This window comes from Schistocerca piceifrons, chromosome 2 (assembly GCF_021461385.2).
Source record: "Schistocerca piceifrons isolate TAMUIC-IGC-003096 chromosome 2, iqSchPice1.1, whole genome shotgun sequence".
NCBI classification, from domain to species: domain Eukaryota; kingdom Metazoa; phylum Arthropoda; class Insecta; order Orthoptera; family Acrididae; genus Schistocerca; species Schistocerca piceifrons.
This window is the reverse complement of record NC_060139.1, coordinates 1,121,789,675-1,121,802,327: the sequence shown is the minus strand read 5'-3', so window position 1 is coordinate 1,121,802,327 and position 12,653 is coordinate 1,121,789,675.

The window sequence follows — 12,653 nt, the reverse complement described above, 5'->3', positions numbered from 1 at the left end:
GGATTGAAAACAAAAGGCACAATGCCGACTCAAGTACAAGAAGAGTAAATCTTCTCATTGTTTGAGGTTTGCTTTGAGCGTTTCCTGTTAGATCAGTATTAGACTCCGATGCAATACTGCAGCTTTACTCTATCCCTTGGACCTTCACATTGCCGATGAGACACAGAAATTGCGTCGGGATTTAAAACAAATGGCAAAATGCTGACTTATGTATTAGATAAGTATATCTTCTCATTGTTTGTGGTTTGCTTTGTGCGTTATTTGGGAGATCGGTATTAGATTCCGATGCACTACTGCAGCTTTACTCTATCCCTTGGAACTTCACATTGACGACGAAACACAGAAATTGCGTCGGAATTTAATACAAAAGACACAATGCCGACTTAAGTACAAGTAGAGTAAATATTCTCATTGTTTGTAGTTTGCTTTGAGCGTTTCCTGGGAGATCAGTAATAGATTCCGATGCACTACTACAGCTTTACTCTATCCCTTGGACCTTCACATTGACGATGAAACGACGAAGTTGCGTCGGGATTTAATGCAAAAGGCACAATGCCCACTTAAGTACAAAAAGAGTATATCTTCTCATTGTTTGTGGTTTGTTTTGAGCGTTTCCTGGGAGATGAATATTAGTTTCCGATGCACTACTGTAGCATTACTCTATCCCGTGGACCTTCACAATGACGATGAAAAAAAAAAGAGATTGCGTCGGGATTGAATACAAAACGCACAATGCCCACTTATGTACAAGAATAGTAAATCCTCTCATTGTTCGTGGTGTACTTTGAGCGTTTCCTGGGAGATCAGTATTAGATTCCGATGCGCCACTGCAGCTTTACTCTATCCCCTGGACCTTCACATTGACGATGAAACACAGAAACTGCGTCGGGATATAATGCAAAAGGCACAATGCCGACGTAAGTACAAGAAGAATTAATCTTCTCATTGCTTGTGGATTGCTTTGAGCGTTTCCTGCGATATCAGTATTAGATTCCGATGCACTACTGTAGCTTTACTCCATCCCTTGTGCCTTTACATTGACGATGAAACACAGAAATGGCGTCGGGATTTAATATAAAAAGGCAGAATGCCGACTTAAGTACAAGAAGAGTAAATCTTCTCACTGTTTGTGGTTTGCTTTGAGCTTTTCCTGGGAGATCAGTATTAGATTCTGAAGCTCTACTGCAGCTTTACTCTATCCCTTGAACCTTCACACTGACGATGAAACTCAGAAATTGTGTTGGGATTTAATACAAAGGGCACAATACCGACTTAAGTACAAGAAGAGTAAATCTTCTCATTGTTTGTGGTCTGTTTTAAGCGTTTCCTGGGAGATGAGTATTAGTTTCCGATGCACTACTGTAGCATTACTCTATCCCTTGGACCTTCACATTGACCATGAAGCACAGAAATTTCGTCGGTATTTAATACAAAAGGCACAATGCCGACTCAAGTACAAGAAGAGTAAATGTTCTCATTCTTTGTGGTTTGCTTAGAGTGTTACGTGGGAGATCAGAATAAGATTCCGATGCACTACAGCATCTTTACTCCATCGCTTGGACTATCACATTGTCGATGAAACACAGAAATTGCGTCGCGATTTAATACAAAAAACAGAATGGTAACTTGAGTACAAGCAGAGTAAATCCTCTCAATTTTTGTGATTTGCCTTGAGCGTATCCTGAGAGATCATTATCAGATTCCGATGCACTACTGCAGCTTTACTCTATCGCTTGGAGCTTCACATTGACGATGAAACACAGAAATTGCATCTGGATTTAATCCAAAAAGCACAATGCCAACTTAAGTACAAGAAGAGTAAATCTTCTCATAGTTTGTGGTTTGTTTTGAGCGCTTAGTTGGGGATCAGTATAAGATTCCAATGCACTACCGCAGCTTAACTCTAACTCTTGGACCTTCTCATTGAAGATGAACCACAGAAATTGCGTCGGGATTTTATACAAGATGCGCAATGAGGACATAAGTACAACTAGAGTAAATCTTCTCATTGTTTGTGGTTTGTTTGTGCGTTTCCTGGGAGATCAGCATTCGATTCCGATACACTACTGCAGTGTTACTCTACCCCTTGGAACTTCACATTGAGGATGAAACACAGAAATTGCGTCGGGATTTAATACAAAAAGCACAATGCACACTTAAGTACAAGAAGAGTAAATCTTCTCATAGTTTGTGGTTTGCTTTGAGCGTTTCCTCGGAGATCAGTATTAGATTCCGATGCACTACTGCAGCGTCACCCTATCCCTTGGACCCTCTCATTGACGATGAAGCACAAAAATTTCGTCGGTATTTAATACAAAAGGCACAATGCCGACTTAAGTACAACAGGAGAAAATCTTCTCATTCTTTGTGGTTTGCTTAGAGTGTTACCTGAGAGATCAGAACAAGATTCCGAAGCACTACAGCAGCTTTACTCTATCACTTGGACTATCACATTGTCGATGAAACACAGAAATTGCGTCGCGATTAAATACAAAAGGCAGAATGGTAACTTCAGTACAAGCAGAGTAAATCCTCTCAATTTTTGTGATTTGCTTTGAGCGTTTCCTGAGAGATCATTATCAGATTCCGATGCACTACTGCAGCTTTACTCTATCGCTTGGACCTTCACATTGACGATGAAACACAGAAATTTCGTCGGTATTTAATACAAAAGGTGCAATGCCGACATAAGTACAAGAAGAGTACATCTTCTCAATGTTTGTGGTTTGCTTTGAGCGTTTCCTGTGGGATCAGTATTAGATTCTGATGCACTACTGCAGCTTTACTCTATCCCTTGGACCCACACATTGACGATGAAACACAGAAATTGCGTCGGGATTTAATAGAAAAGGTACAATGCCAACTTAAGTACAAGAAGAGTAAATGTTGTTTCTTTTGTGGTTAGCTTTGAGCGTTTCCTGGGAGATCAGTATTAGATTCCGATGCACTACAGCAGCTTTACTCCATCCCTTGGACCTTCACATTGCCGATGAAACACAGATATTGCGTCGGGATTTAAAACAAAAGGCAAAATGCCGCTTTATGTATTAGATAAGTATATCTTCTCATTGTTTGTGGTTGCTTCGAGCGTTTCCTGCGAGATGAGTGTTAGATTCCGATGCACTACTGCAGCTTGACTCTATCCCTTGGATCTTCACATTGACGATGAAACACAGATATTGCGTCGCAATTTAATACAAAAGAAACAATGCCGACTTAAGTGCAAGTAGAGTAAATATTCTCATTGTTTCTGGTTTGCTTTGAGCGTTCCTTGGGTGATCAGTAATAGATTCCGAAGCACTACTACAGCTTTACTCTATCCCTTGGTTCTTCACATTGACGATGAAACGACGAAATTGCGTCGGGATTTAATGCAACAGGCACAATGCCTATATAAGTACAAGAAAAGTAAATCTTCTCATTGTTTGTGGCTTCCTTTGAGCGTTTCCTGCGAGAACAGTATTAGATTTCGATGCACAACTGTAGCTTTACTCCTTCCCTTGTACCTTCACATTGACAATGAGACACAGAAGTTGCGTCTGGATTTAATACATAAGGCAGAATGCCGGCTTAAGTAGAAGACGAGTAAATCTTCTCATTGTTTGTGGTTTGTTTTGAGCGTTTCCTGGGAGATCAGTATTAGATTCCGATGCACTACTGTAGCTTTACTCCATCCCTTGTACCTTCACATTGACGATGAAACACAGAAATGGCGTCGGGATTCAATATAAAAAGGCAGAATGCCGACTTAAGTACAAGAAGGGTGAATCTTCTCATTGTTTGAGGATTGTTTTGAGCGTTTCCTAGTAGATCAGTATTAGACTCCGATGCAATACTGCAGCTTTACGCTATCCCTTGGACCTTCACACTGACGATGAAACACCGAAATTGCGACGGGATTTAATACAAAAGGCACAATACCGACTTAAGTACAAGAAGAGTAAATCTTCTCATTGTTTGAGGTTTGCTTTGAGCGTTTCCTGTTAGATCAGTATTACACTCCGATGCAATACTGCAGCTTCACTCTATCCCTTGGACCTTCACATTGCCGATGAGACACAGAAATTGCGTCGGGATTTAAAACAAATGCCAATATGCCCACTTATGTATTAGATAAGTATATCTTCCCATTGTTTGTGGTTGGTTTGAGCGTTTCCTGGGAGACCGGTATTAGATTCCGATGCACTACTGCAGCTTTACTCTATCCCTTGGAACTTAACATTGACGATGAAACACAGAAATTGCGTCGCGATTTTACACAAAAGACAGAATGGCAACTTGAGTACAAGCAGAGTAAATCCACTCAATTTTTGTGATTCTTTTGAGCGTTTCCTGGGAGATCATTATCAGATTCCGATGCACTACTGCAGTTTTACTCTATCGCTTGGACCTTCACATTGACGATGAAACACAGACATTGCGTCGGGATTTAATACAAAAGGCACAATCCCAACTTAAGTACAGGAAGAGTAAATCTCCTCATAGTTTGTGGTTTGTTTTGTGCGTTTCCTGGGAGATCAGCATTCGATTCCGATACACTACTGCAGTGTTACTCTATCCCTTGGACCTTCACATTGACGTTGAATAACAGATATTGCGTCGTGATTAATTACAAAAAGCACAATGCCGACTTTAGTACTAGAAGAGTAAATGTTGATTCTTTTGTGGTTAACTTTGAGCGTACCATGGGAGATCAGTATTAGATTCCGAAGCACTACTGCAGCTTTACTCAATCCCTTGGACCTTCACATTGCCGATGAAACACAGAAATTGCGTCGGGATTTAAAACAAAAGGCAAAATGCCGACTTATGTATTAGATGAGTATATCTTCTCATTGTTTGTGGTTTGCTTCGAGCGTTTCCTGGGAGATGAGTGTTAGATTCCGATGCAATACTGTCGCTTTACTCTATCCCTTGGAACTTCACATTGACGATTAAACACAGAAATAGCGTCGGAATTTAATACATAAGGCAGAATGCCGACTTAAGCAGAGGAAGAGTATATCTTCTCATTGTTTGTGGTTTGCTTTGAGCGTTTTCTGGGAGATCAGTATTAGATTCCGATGCACTACTGCAGCCTTATTCTAACCCTTGGACCTTCAGATTGACGATGAAACAATGAAATTGCGTCGGGATTTAATACATAAGGCACAATGCCGACTTAAGTACCAGAAGAGTTAATTTTTCATTGGTTATGGTTTGCTAGGCGCGTTTCCTGGGAGATCAGTATTAGATTCCGATCCACTACTGCAGCTTTACTCTATGCCTTGGATCTTCAGATTTACGATGAAACACATTATTTGCGTCGGGATTCAAAACAAAAAAGGCACAATGCCGACCCAAGTAAAGGAAGAGTAAATCTACTCATTGTTTGAGGTTTGCTTTGAACGTTTCCTGGTAGATCAGTATTTGACTCTGATGCAATACTGCAGCTTTACGCTATTCCTTGGACCTTCACATTGACGATGAAACACAGAAATTGCGTTGGGATTTAATACAAAAGGCACAATACCGACTAAAGTACAAGAAGAGTATATCTTCTCATTGTTTGTGGTTTGCTTTGAGCGATTCCTGGGAGATCAGTATTATATTCCGATGAACTACTGCAGCTTTACTCTATCATTTGGACCTTCACACTGACGATGAAACACAGATATTGCGTCGGGATTTTTTACAAAAGCACAATTCCAACATAAGTACAAGAAGAGTAAATCGTCTCATTGTTTGTGGTTTTCTTTGAGCGTTTCCTCTGGGATCAGTATTGGATTCCGTTGCACTATTGCGCCTTTACTCTATCCCTTGGACCTTCACAGTGACGATGAAACACAGAAATTGCGTCGGGAATTAATACGAAAGGCACAATGTCGACTTAAGTACAAGAAAGGTAAATATTCTTTTTGTTTGTGGTTTGATTTGACCTTTTTCTGGGAGATCAGTATTAGAATCCGATGCACCACTGCAGCATTACTCTATCCCTTGGATCTTCAGATTGACGATGAAACACAGAAATTACGTCGGGATTCAAAACAAAATGCACAATGCCGACTCAAGTACAAGAAGGGTAAATCTTCTCATTGTTTGAGGTTTGCTTTGAGCGTTTCCTGTTAGATCAGTGTTAGACTCCGATGCAATACTGCAGCTTTACTCTATCCCTTGGACTTTAACATTGCCGATGAAACACAGAAATTGCGTCGGGATTTAAAACAAATGGCAATATGCCGACATAAGTATTAGATAAGTATATCTTTTCATTGTTTGTGGTTGCTTTGAGCGTTTCCTGGGAGATCAGTATTAGATTCCGATGCACTACTGCTGCTTTACTCTGTCCCTTGCACCTTCTCATTGTCGAAGAAACACAGAAATTGCGTCGGGATTTAATACAAAATGCACAACGCCGAATTCAGTACAAGAAGAGTAAATCTTCTCATTGTTTGTGGTTTGCTTTGAGCGTTTCCTGGGGGATCAGTATTAGATTCCGATGCACTACTGCATCATTACACTATCCTTAGGACCTCCACATAGACGATGAAACACAGAAATTGCGTCTGGATTTAATACAAAAGGCACAATGTCGACTGAAGTACAAGATAACTAAATATTCGTTTTGATTGTGGTTTGTTTTGGGCGTTTCTTATGAGATCAGTATTAGATTCCGATGCATCACTGCAGCTTTACCCCATTCCTTAAGCCTTCACATTGACGATTTAACACAGATATTGCTTCGGTATTTAATTTAAAAGGCACAATGCAGATTTATGTACAAGAATAGTAAATCCTCTCATTGTTCGTGGTGTGCTTTGAGCGTTTCCTGGGAGATCATTATTAGATACCGATGCACTACTGCTGCGTCACTCTATCCCTTGGACCCTCTCATTGACGATGAAGCACTGAAATTTCGTCGGTATTTAATACAAAATGAACAATGCCGACTTAAGTACAAGAAGAGTAAATCTTCTCATTCTTTGTGGTTTGCTTAGAGTGTTACCTGGGAGATCAGAATAAGATTCCGATGCACTACAGCAGCTTTACCCTATCACTTGGACTATCACATTGTCTATGAAACTCAGAAATTGCGTCGCGATTTAATTTAAAAGGCAGAATGGCAACTTGAGTACAAGAAGAGTAAATCCTCTCAATTTTTGTGATTTCCTTTGAGCGTTTCGTGGGAGATCATTATCAGATTCCGATGCACTACTGCAACTTTACTCTATCGCTTGGACCACCACATTGACGATGAAACACAGAAATTGCGTCGGGATTTAATACAAAAGGCACAATGCCAACATAAGTACAAGAAGAGTAAATCATCTCATAGTTTGTGGTTTGCTTTGAGCGTTTCCTGGGTGATCAGTAATAGATTCCAATGCACTACTGCAGTTTTACTCTATCATTTGGACCTTCACATTGACGATGAAACACCGATATTGCTTCGGTATTAGTTACAAAAGGCACAATGCCGAATTCAGTACAAGAGGAGTAAATCTTCTCATTGTTTGTGGTTTGTTTTGAGCGTTTCCTGGGGGATCAGTATTAGATTCCGATGCCCTACTGCATCATTACTCTATCCTAAGGACCTCCACATTGACGATGAAACACTGAAATTGCGTCTGGATTTAATACAAAAGGCACAATGTCGACCGAAGTACAAGAAAAGTAAATATTCGTTTTGATTGTGGTTTGCTTTGAGCGTTTCCTGGGAGAACAGTATTAGATTCCGATGCACCACTGCAGCTTTACCCCATCCCTTGGGCCTTCACATTGACGATGAAACACAGATATTGCTTAGGTATTTAGTATAAAAGGCACAATGCCGGTTTATGTACAAGAATAATAAGTCCTCTCATTGTTCGTGGTGTGCTTTGAGCGTTTCCTGGGAGATCATTATTAGATTCCGATGCACTACTGCAGCGTCACTCTATCTCTTGGACCCTCTCATTGACGATGAAGCACAGAAATTTCGTCGGTATTTAATACAAAATGAACAATGCCGACTTAAGTACAAGAAGAGAAAATTTTCTAATTCTTTGTGGTTTGCTTAGAGTGTTACTTGGGAGATCAGAATAAGATGCCGATGCACTACAGCAGCTTTACTCTATCACTTGGACTATCACATTGTCGATGAAACTCTGAAACTGCGTCGTTATTTAATATAAAAGGCAGAATTGCAACTTGAGTACAAGAAGAGTAAATCCACTCAATTTTTGTGATTTGCTTTGAGCTTTTCCTGGGAGATCATTATCAGATTCCAATGCACTACAGCAGCTTTACTCTATCGCTTGGAACACCACATTGACGATGAAACACAGAAATGGCGTCGGGATTTAATACAAAAGTTACAATGCCAACTTAAGTACAAGAACAGTAAATCATCTCATAGTTTGTGGTCTGCTTTAAGCGTTTCCTGGGAGATCAGTATTAGTTTCCGATGCACTACTGTAGCATTACTTTATCTCTTGGACTTTCACATTGACGATGAAACACAGAAATTGTGTCGGGATTCAAAACAAAAGAGGCGCAATGCCGACTCAAGTAAAAGAAGAGTAAATTTTCTCATTGTTTGAGGTTTGTATTGAGCGTTTCCTGGTAGATCAGAATTATTCTCTGATGAAATACTGCAGCTTTACGCTATCCCTTGGACCTTCACATTGACGATGAGACACAGAAATTGCGTCGGGATTCAATACAAAAGGCACAATACCGACTTAAGTACAAGAGGAGTATATCTTCTCATTGTTTGTGGTTTGCTTTGAGCGTTTCCTGGGAGATCAGTATTATATTCCGATGCACTACGGCAGCTTTACTCTATCCCTTGGACCTTCACATTGACGATGAAGCACAAATAATTCGTCGGTCTTAATACAAAAGGCACAATGCCGACTTAAGTACAAAAAGAGTAAATCTTCTAATTGTTTGTGGTTTACTTTATGCGTTTCCTGGGAGATCAGTATTAGATTGCGATGCACTACTGCAGCTTTACTCTATCCCTTGGACTTTCACATTGACGATGAAACACAGAACTTGCGTCGGGATTTAATACAGAAGGCACAATGCCGACTTAAGTACAAGAAGAGAAAATCTTCTCATTGTTTGTGGTTTGCTTTGAGCGTTTTCTGGGAGATCAGGATTAGATTCCGATGCACCACTGCATCTTTAATCAATCCCTTGGATCCTCAGTTTGACGATGAAACACAGAAATTGCGTCGGGATTCAAAACAAAAGGCACAATGCCAACTCAAGTACGAGAAGAGTAAATCTTCTCATTGCTTGAGGTTTGCTTTGAGCGTTTCCTGTTAGATCAGTATTAGACTCCGATGCAATACTGCAGCTTTACTCTATCCCTTGGACCTTCACATTGCCGATGAGACACAGAAATTGCGTCGAGATTTAAGTCAAATGGCAATATGCCGACTTATGTATTAGATAAGTATATCTTCTCATTGTTTGTGGTTTGGTTTGAGCGTTTCCTGGGAGATCGGTATTAGATTCCGATGCACCACTGCAGCTTTACTTTATCCCTTGGAACTTCACATTGACGATGAAACACAGAAATTGCGTCGGAATTATGTGCAAAAGACACAATGCCGACTTAAGTACAAGAAGAGAAGATCTTCTCATTGTTTGTGGTTTGCTTTGAGCGTTTTCTGGGAGATCAGTATTAGATTGCGATGCACTACTGCAGCTTAACTCTATCCCTTGGACCTTCACATTGACGTTGAAACACAGAAATTGCGTCGGGAATTAATACAGAAGGAACAATGCCGACATAAGTACAAGAAGAGTAAATCTTCTCATTGTTTGTGGTTTGGTTTGAGCATTCCCTGGGAGATCAGTATTAGATTCCGATGCACCACTGCAGGTTTACTCTATTCCCTGGACCTTCACATTGACGATGAAACACAGACATTGCGCCGGGATTTAATACAAAAATGCAGAATGCTGACTTAAGTACAAGAAGAGTAAATCTTCTAATTGTTTGTCGTTTGCTGTGAGCGTTTCCTGGGAGATCAGTATTAGATTCCGATTTACTACTGCAGCTTTACTCTATCCCTTGAACCTTCACACTGACGATGAAACTCAGAAATTGCGTCGGGATTTAATACAAAGGGCACAATACCGACTTAAGAACTAGAAGAGTAAATCATCTCATTGTTTGTGGTTTGCTTTGAGCGTTTCCTGGGAGATCAGTATTAGATTCCGATGCACTACTGCAGCGTCACTCTATCCCTTGGACCCTCTCATTGACGATGAAGCACAGAAATTTCGTCGGTATTTAATACAAAAGGCACAATGCCGACTTAAGTACAAGAAGAGTAAATCTTCTCATTCTTTGTGGTTTGCTTAGAGTGTTACCTGGGTGATCAGAATAAGATTCCGATGCACTACAGCAGCTTTACTCTATCCCTTGGACCTTCACATTGACGATGAAACACAGACATTGCGTCGGGATTTAATACAAAAGACACAATGCCATCTTAAGTACAAGAAGAGTAAATCTTCTCATAGTTTGTGGTTTGCCTTGAGCGTTTCCTCGGAGAACAGTATTAGATTCCAATGCACTACCGCAGCTTTACTCTACCCCTTGGACCTTCTCATTGAAGATGAACCACAGAAATTGCGTCGGGATTTTTACAAGAGGCACAATGCCGACTTAAGTACAAGTAGAGTAAATCCTCTCATTGTTTGTGGTTTGTTTTGTGCGTTTCCTGGGAGATCAGAAGTCGATTCCGATACACAACTGTAGTGTTACTCTATCCCTTGGACCTTCACATTGACAAAAGTCACAATGCCGACTTAAGTACAAGAAGAGTACATCTTCTCAATGTTTGTGGTTTGCTTTGAGCGTTTCCTGTGGGATCAGTATTATATTCCGATGCACTAATGCAGCTTTACTCTATCTCTTGAACCTACACATTGACGATGAAACACAGAAATTTGCGTCGGGATTTAATACAGAGTACACAATGTCGACTTAAGTACAAGAAGAGTAAATGTTGTTTCTTTTGTAGTTAACTTTGAGCGTTTCCTGGCAGGTCAGTATTTGATTCCGGTGCACTACTGCAGCTTTACTCCATCAATTGGACCTTCACATTGCCGATGAAACACTGAAATTGCGTCGGGATTTAAACCAAAGGGCAAAATGCCGACTTATGTATCAGATGAGTATATCTTCTCATTATTTGTGGTTTGCTTCGAGCGTTTCCTGTGAGATGAGGGTTAGATTCCGATGCACTACAGTAGCTTTACTCTATCCCTTGGAACTCACATTGACGATCAAAAACACAGAAATAGCGTCGGAACTTAATACAAAAGACACAATCCCGACTTAAGTACAAGTAGAGTAAATATTCTCTTGGTTTGTGGTTTGCTTTAGCGTTTCCTGGGTGATCAGTAATAGATTCCGATGCACTACTACAGCTTTACTCTATCATTTGCTCCTTCACATTGACGATGTAACGACGAAATTGCGTCGGGATTTAATGCAAAAGGCACAATGCCTACTTAAGTACAAGAAAAGTATATCTTCTCATTGTTTGTGGCTTGCTTTGAGAGTTTCCTGCGAGAACAGTATTAGATTCCGATGCACTACTGTAGCTTTACTCCATCCCTTGTACCTTCACATTGACGATGAGACACAGAAATTCGTCGGGATTTAATACATAAGGCAGAATGCCGACTTAAGTAGAGGATGAGTAAATCATCTCATTGTTTGTGGCTTGCTTTGAGCGTTTCCTGGGAGATCAGTATTAGATTCCGATGCACTACTGCAGCCTTACTCTAACCCTTGGACCTTCAGATTGACGATGAAACAACGAAATTGCGTCGGGATTTAATACATAAGGCACAATGCCGACTTAAGTACCAGAAGAGTTAATTTTCCCATTGGTTATGGTTTGCTAGGAGCGTTTCCTGGGAAATGAGTATTAGATTCCGATGCACTACTGCAGCTTTACACTATCCCTTGGATCTTCAGATTGACGATGAAACACATTATCTGCGTCGGGATTCAAAACAAAAAAAGGGGCGCAAGCCGACTCAAGTAAAGGAAGAGTAAATATACTCACTGTTTGAGGTTTGCTTTGAACGTTTCCTGGTAGATCAGTATTTGACTCCGATGCAATACTGCAGCTTTACTCTATCATTTGGACCTTCACACTGACGATGAAACACAGATATTGCGTCGGGATTTATTACAAAAGCACAATGCCAACATAAGTACAAGAAGAGTAAATCGTCTCATTGTTTGTGGTTTTCTTTGAGCGTTTCCTCTGGGATCAGTATCAGATTCCGTTGCACTATTGCGCCTCTACTCTATCAGTTGGACCTTCACAGTGACGATGATACACAGAAATTGCGTCAGGAATTAATACGAAAGGCACAATGTCGACTTAAGTACAAGAAAGGTAAATATTCTTTTTGTTTGTCGTTTGATTTGACCGTTTTCTTGGAGATCAGTATTAGATTCCGATGCACCACTGGAGCTTTACTCTATCCCTTGGATCTTCAGATTGACGATGAAACACAGAAATTGCGTCGGGATTCCAAACAAAATGCACAATGCCGAGTCAAGTACAAGAAGGCTAAATCTTGTCATTGTTTGAGGTTTGCTTTGAGCGTTTCCTCTTAGATCAGTATTAGACTCCGATGCAATACTG